Raw genomic sequence first — 6,117 nt, 5'->3', positions numbered from 1 at the left:
AGGACCGCTGTGCGGTGGCAGTCCGGTCCCGCCCCCTCCTGATCACCCCTGTCTGCCTGGCTTTCGCCCGTCTTGATTCTCCGTGTTCTCAGCTCCAAGCTAGCTCCCACTGCCTCAGGCCTTCTGGAATAGAGTGCAGAGCCAAGGGATGAGAGTGGGTGGGCCAAGGGCAGGGCTGAGTGGAGAGGGGAAGTGGGTGCAAAGCAAGGAAGAGGACCAGGCAGGACCAGGGAGCTGGTCAGGAATGGGGGGAAGGGCTGAGGCTGGTGCCCATCCGAGTGACTCACCCCCTTCCAACGCTGGCTCCCCCTTCCCTCCCAGTAGTAATAGTGAGTCACCTTTCCCCCAACCCCCACACGTGGGCTGCCCATTCAAAGCTGCAGCTCAATATGCCAGGAGTTGGGTGGGGAAGGAATGTCTGAGTTCCTTGCAGGGCTGTGCAGTTTTAGAACCTAAATTCCTTTTTACTCTCAGTTTTGGAGCACGGACCAAAAATCTTCAATTCTTTCTCAATTCATGTTCCTTCAATAACAAATATTGGGTCTTAGACCCAGCAGCAAATCTCAGTCCCCCAAAGAAAGCCAAGAATAGGTTCTAGGAACTGTCTCCTACCTCAAGCCTCCTTCCTTTGAACTCAGGCAGTTGGCAAAAAAAAAAAAAATGATACCTAGGTTCCTCCCCTCAATTTCTTCCTACTGCTTGCCCCACCCAATGCGCTCCAACACTGTACTTATTTTTTTTTTCCAGAACTGTACTTATTTTAGTGGATAATTTAAAACAGATACCAGAGCTGTGCGTGTGTTCGTCACATTGCCAGGACACCAAGTCCCAGATATTTGTGGTTCTAAGAAGGGCCTGAAAGGGGGAGCAGAGCCCAGGCTGGCCAGTTAACATAGGGGCTCCATCTTGGTTCCAGCCAGAAAGGGAGTAGTAGAGTAGTAGCAAAGATGGGAATGTGGCTTAGTGGTACAGTGCTTGCCTAGCATGAATGCCCTGGGCTCAATTCCTCAGTACCACAGCAGCAGAAAAAGCTGGAAGGGGCACTGTGGCTCAAGTGGTAGAGTGCCAGCCTTGAGCAAAAGAAGCTCAGGGACAGTGCCCAGGCCCTGAGTTCAAACCCCAGGACTAGCAAAAAAAAAAAAAAAAAGGAGAAGAAGACGAAGAAGAAGAAGAAGACGAAGAAGACAAAGAAGAAGAAGAAGAAGAAGAAGAAGAAGAAGAAGAAGAAGAAGAAGAAGAAGAAGAAGAGGAGGAGGAGGAGGAGGAGGAGGAGGAGGAGGAGGAGGAGGAGGAGGAGGAGGAGGAGCAGCAGCAGCAGCAGCAGCAGCAGCAGCAGCAGCAGCAGCAGCAGCAGCAGTAGCAAAAATCTCTCAGCCTTGATTGATAGCTGGAAAGCCAGCACTGTAGGTCTGATTTGCAGTGTTGTGGAGGGGGTTGGGCCAGGTCATCTCACAAAGTAGTATTACTATGGCCCCCTAGGTTTTCTTCCAGGCTCTGGAACCTCCATACTCAGTTCTCATCAAAGACCCCCCCCTTAATCCACCCTCTGCTAATCCTGGTTGAGACCCCAACAGCCACTGCATCATCTCTAAAAGGTGACAGTACAGAGGTTAGAGAGTCCATCTATGTACAACTGCCCCAAGGCCTCCCACAGTTCATTCTTTTGATGAGGAACCTGGGGAATTGGATATACTGGTAATTCCTATAGTTCCAAGATATACAAGGTCCTATGAACAGGAAAGCAGGGATGAACAGGTCCAGAGTTCCTCAGTTCTGGGTTCTGAGCCAGGCCTCCAAGTGGACCGCTGATTTGAGTGGAATGAAGGCAAGGCTTCTGGATCCCTTAAGGAGACACTATAAAGAGGATGCTTAGGTACTCACTTCTGGGAAGGTGATTGGTTAGCTAGATGAGAACCCAGGGTACACTTAAGTAAGAGGACCCACGACATAGCTTCATTCCCCCCTCCCCAACAGCCCTTTCTCCCAGGGTGTGGCATTAACATAGCTTTCCAGACAAAACATTTTTTTTTAAGTCTTGTTCTGCTTCTCCCCCTTCTGTTCCTCAAACCAGAAGCAGAGGCGGAGTGAGTGAAGCAGTGAAACGTGAGGGGCTGGGCTCGTGCTGTTCCCGCTGTCTCAGCCCCTTCCCTGGCACTAAGTCTTAACCACCCCTTCCCCACCCCCCTGCCTGGCCTGGCCTTCCCTCCTGGCTAAGGAAACAAAACCACATTTAACCCTTCCTATCTGAGACCTCTCCATCTTTGGGGGGAAGAAGGAGTAGGGAAAAAAAATAGCTTTCACTATCTTTAACTCTGAGCTCTTTTTTTTCTTTCTTTTTTTCTTTTTTGGTCAATCGTAGGGCTTGAACTCTGGGCCTAGGCTCTGTCCCTCAGCTCTTCAGCTCAAGGCTAGCGCTCTACCACTTGAGCCACAGCACCACTTTCAGTTTTCTGGTGGTTAATTGGAGATGAGAGTCTTATGGACTTTCTTGCCCAGGCTGGCTTTGAACTGCAACCCTCAGATCTTCTGAGTAGCTAGGATTACAGGTATGAGTCACTGATGCCCAGCTACTCTGAGCTTTTTCTAAAGAGCCTCTGCCATCACCACCACCATCATGTTCACATAGCCACCACTATCATGGTAACCTAAATCCTCAATCTATACCTCAGAGGGGATTTTTTTATTCTAAACACTCCATTGTAACTCTGGACTCTAAATGGAGTCCTTCATAGGACCTTCACAGAACCACAGTCTGACACCTGGTATCCTGGCAATTCAGTATGCCCTCCCCATGCCAGTACATAGATCACCAATTCCAGAAGAAGCAGAAGAGAGTGGGAGGCCAGAGAAGCTGGGCCTTCTGGGCCTGGAAGTATAGGAGTTGTGACAAGGTAGAGACCAGGTTTCAATCCTGCCTCTCATTGGATGTATGACTTTTACCCAATTTGCCCATCTCACATGGGCAGAGTCACTACCAAGACCTGGAGGTTGGGCTCTAGAGTATGCAAAGTTTTTCCATAGTCTATGCTTACTCTCAAGGGAGCCTCCCATTGGTGAAGACAAAGGGAGGGGTAAAACCAAAAAGTACAAATGGTTAAAGAGCAGCATAGAGCTCCAAATTGGATAACAAATTCCAAATGAATCCCAGAAGTCTGGGAGCTGGATCATTAGTGAGTAAAACCAGAAGATAGTGCTGAGTCTAAGGGTTGGTTTGGGTACCTATAAAAACCAATGCCAGGGGCTGGGAAGGTGGCTCAGTGGTAGAGCGCTTGCCTTGCATGCATGAGGCCCTGAGTTCAATTCCTCAGCACCACATAAGCAAAAAGAAAAAAGCAGGAAGTGGTGCTGTGGCTCAAATGGTAGAGCACTAGCCTTGAGCTGAAGAGCTGAGGGACAGCGCCCAGGCCCAGAGTTCAGGCCCCACGACCGGACCCAAAACAAAAAACAAAACAAAACAAAAAAAACAATGCTAGCTTGGCACCAATGACTCATGCCTGTAACCCTATCTACTCAGGAGGCTGAGATCTGAGGATCGAGGTTCAAAGCCAGTCTGGGCAGAAACATCCATGAGACAGACACTTATCTCCAATTAACCACCAGAAAACCAAAAGTGGCACGGTGGTGCAAGTGGCAGAGCTCTAGCCTTGAGCTTAAGAGCTCAGGGACAATGCCCAGGCCCAGAGTTCAAGACCCATGACCGACAAAAGGAAAAAACAAAACAAAAAACAATGCCAGGGCTGAGAATGTGGCTTAGTGGTAGAGTGCTTGCCTAGTTTCATGGGTTTGAAATAGTTTCCCTACTTTACAGGTGAGGCTAACGTTCCCAAAACTAGATAGTAAGTCTCAGATCTTGGACTGGACAGCCTAGTCCAAATCAGACACATTTCACTATCTTCTGCTACTTTGGCTGGACATGTGGGAGGTGCACGTCATGGACTGGTGCCAGGAGGAAGTCTGTGCAGAGGTGCCAAGTAGGAAAGGGCTGAATGTGCAGCCTTACATGCTGGAGGAGAATGAGAAGCCACAAGATAGACAGGGGTGGGATGGGAAGGTGGCTCAGTGGTAGCGTACTTGCCTTGCATGCATGAGGCCCTGGGTTCGATTCCCCAGCACCACATAAGCAAAAAGAAAAAAAAGCCGGAAGTGGTACTGTGGCTCAAGTGGTAGAGCGCTAGCCTTGAGCTGAAGAGCTGAGGGACAGCACCCGGGCCCAGAGTTCAGGCCCCATGACTGTACCCCCCCCAAAAAAAAAGATAGACAGGGATAGATAGACAGGAGGAGAGAAATGGGTGGTGGAGGTAAGGATCTGTTGTTAGACTAGAGTCTGAGGGAGAAGGTTCTAGCTTCTTGATAGGATTGGGGAAAGAAGGGAAAGACTAAGCAGAGAAAGACTAAGAAAATTGTTAAGGTTAAATGTGGTTGTGACTTTAACTAAGTATCACTACTCCACAATACTGTGAAATATATGAAATTTATGTAATCACTTAATCTCAATTTTAAAAAAGAATAATAAAAAAGACTAAGAAAGACTGAAGAAAGTAGAAGCAGAAACAGAACATAGTGGCACATACCAGTTGTCCCTGCTGCTCAGTATGGGGTGGGGGGGGGGCAACTGGCTTTGGCAAGAAAGCCAAAAGTGGGGTGAGCTCCGCAGAGGGATGCAACTTAAAGACATCCAGAGGCATAATAATGATTCATATAGAAAATATTTGTGGGGCACCTACTAGTTCTAGACACTAAGTATTTGCATTACCTTGCCAAATGTATAAGGTACTGTTATTAGACTTATTTTACAAATGAAGAAATTAAACCCCAGGGAGGTTAAATTATTCATGGAAGGCAGGGTTTCCTAACCTTGGTACAATGGACATTTCAGGCCAGATAATGCTTTGCTGTAGGGGAAGACTCTGTGCACTGTGAGATGTTTTTCAGCATCCCCGATTTCTATTCATATAATGCCAGTTACCCTTGTCCCCAGTTGTGACAATCAAGAAAATATTCAGCCAGGCACCAGTTCATACCTATAATCCTAGCTACTCAGGAGGCTAAGATCTATAGAGGATTGAAGTTTGAAGACAGCCCAAGCAGAAAAGTCCTCAGGACTCCACCTCCAGTTAACTTGCATAAATACCAGACTGGAAGTCTGGCTCAAATGGTAAAGAACCAGCTGTGAGCTAGCAAGCAAAAGGAGAAAATGAGGACCTGAGATTAAGCCCAAGAGAAGGCAAAACATCACTTTCATCTGAGAGCCAGTTGTCTAAAGTCATATTGTTAGTAACAGAAGTGGAATTTTAGCACAGATTGGGCTGATTCCAGAAGCGAAGCCTTACCATCAGGCTATATAATCCTGGGCAGGTAGAAGTCAGAGAGAAGAGTGGTCAGGGCTGGGAATGTGGCTCAGTGTTAGAATGCTTGCCTAGCATGCATGCAGCCCTGGGTTCAATTCCTCAGTACCACATAAACAGAAAAAGCCAAAAGTGGAGCTGTGGCTCTAGGGGTAAAGTGTTAGCCTTGAGCAAAAAGACTGGACTCAAGACCAGTGTCTAGGCCCTGAGTTCAAGCCCCAGAATGGTCAAAAAATAAAGTAGTCAGATGTGATCCTAGGCCACTGGGGAGGTAGTTAGGCTCCTTCATAGGGATGAGAAGGGATGACTCTCCAGAGGAGGGCCTAAGGAAGAGGAGGAGAATAAAAAATCTAAGACTATGGCTTGGGAACCACTTTATAGTGAGGTCTGGAGGATTGGTCCTTGTCTTATTCTTTCTTTGATCACAGAGTCTAGGTCTAAACAATGTTAAATGGCTGAGTCATCTGTGCACAGGTGATAGTTTTAACCTTAACAGGGAGACCTCGCCCATTCTTTAAGTGGCTGCCCATGTGCCAGACACCAGGCTAGGGCCCTTACAGAGGTGAATTCTATTTATTTAATCTTCACTTTGATATTATGAGGTAGGTATGGTTATCCATACTTTATATGCCAGAAGCTCTTAACTCTGAGAGGTTGAGTAATTGGTCTGAGATAGTATTTCTAGTGCCAGGCCCTCTTCCCACTGGGACTCAGCAAGCAGGAATGATGTAGACTTATAGCTGATTGGGAAATGGGGCAGTGGAAGGCCTTT

Source organism: Dipodomys merriami, unplaced genomic scaffold (genome assembly GCF_024711535.1).
Source record: "Dipodomys merriami isolate MVZ:Mamm:240054 unplaced genomic scaffold, mDipMer1.0.p SCAF_718, whole genome shotgun sequence".
In the NCBI taxonomy this organism is placed as follows: domain Eukaryota; kingdom Metazoa; phylum Chordata; class Mammalia; order Rodentia; family Heteromyidae; genus Dipodomys; species Dipodomys merriami.
Note: the sequence above shows the minus strand (reverse complement) of the source record.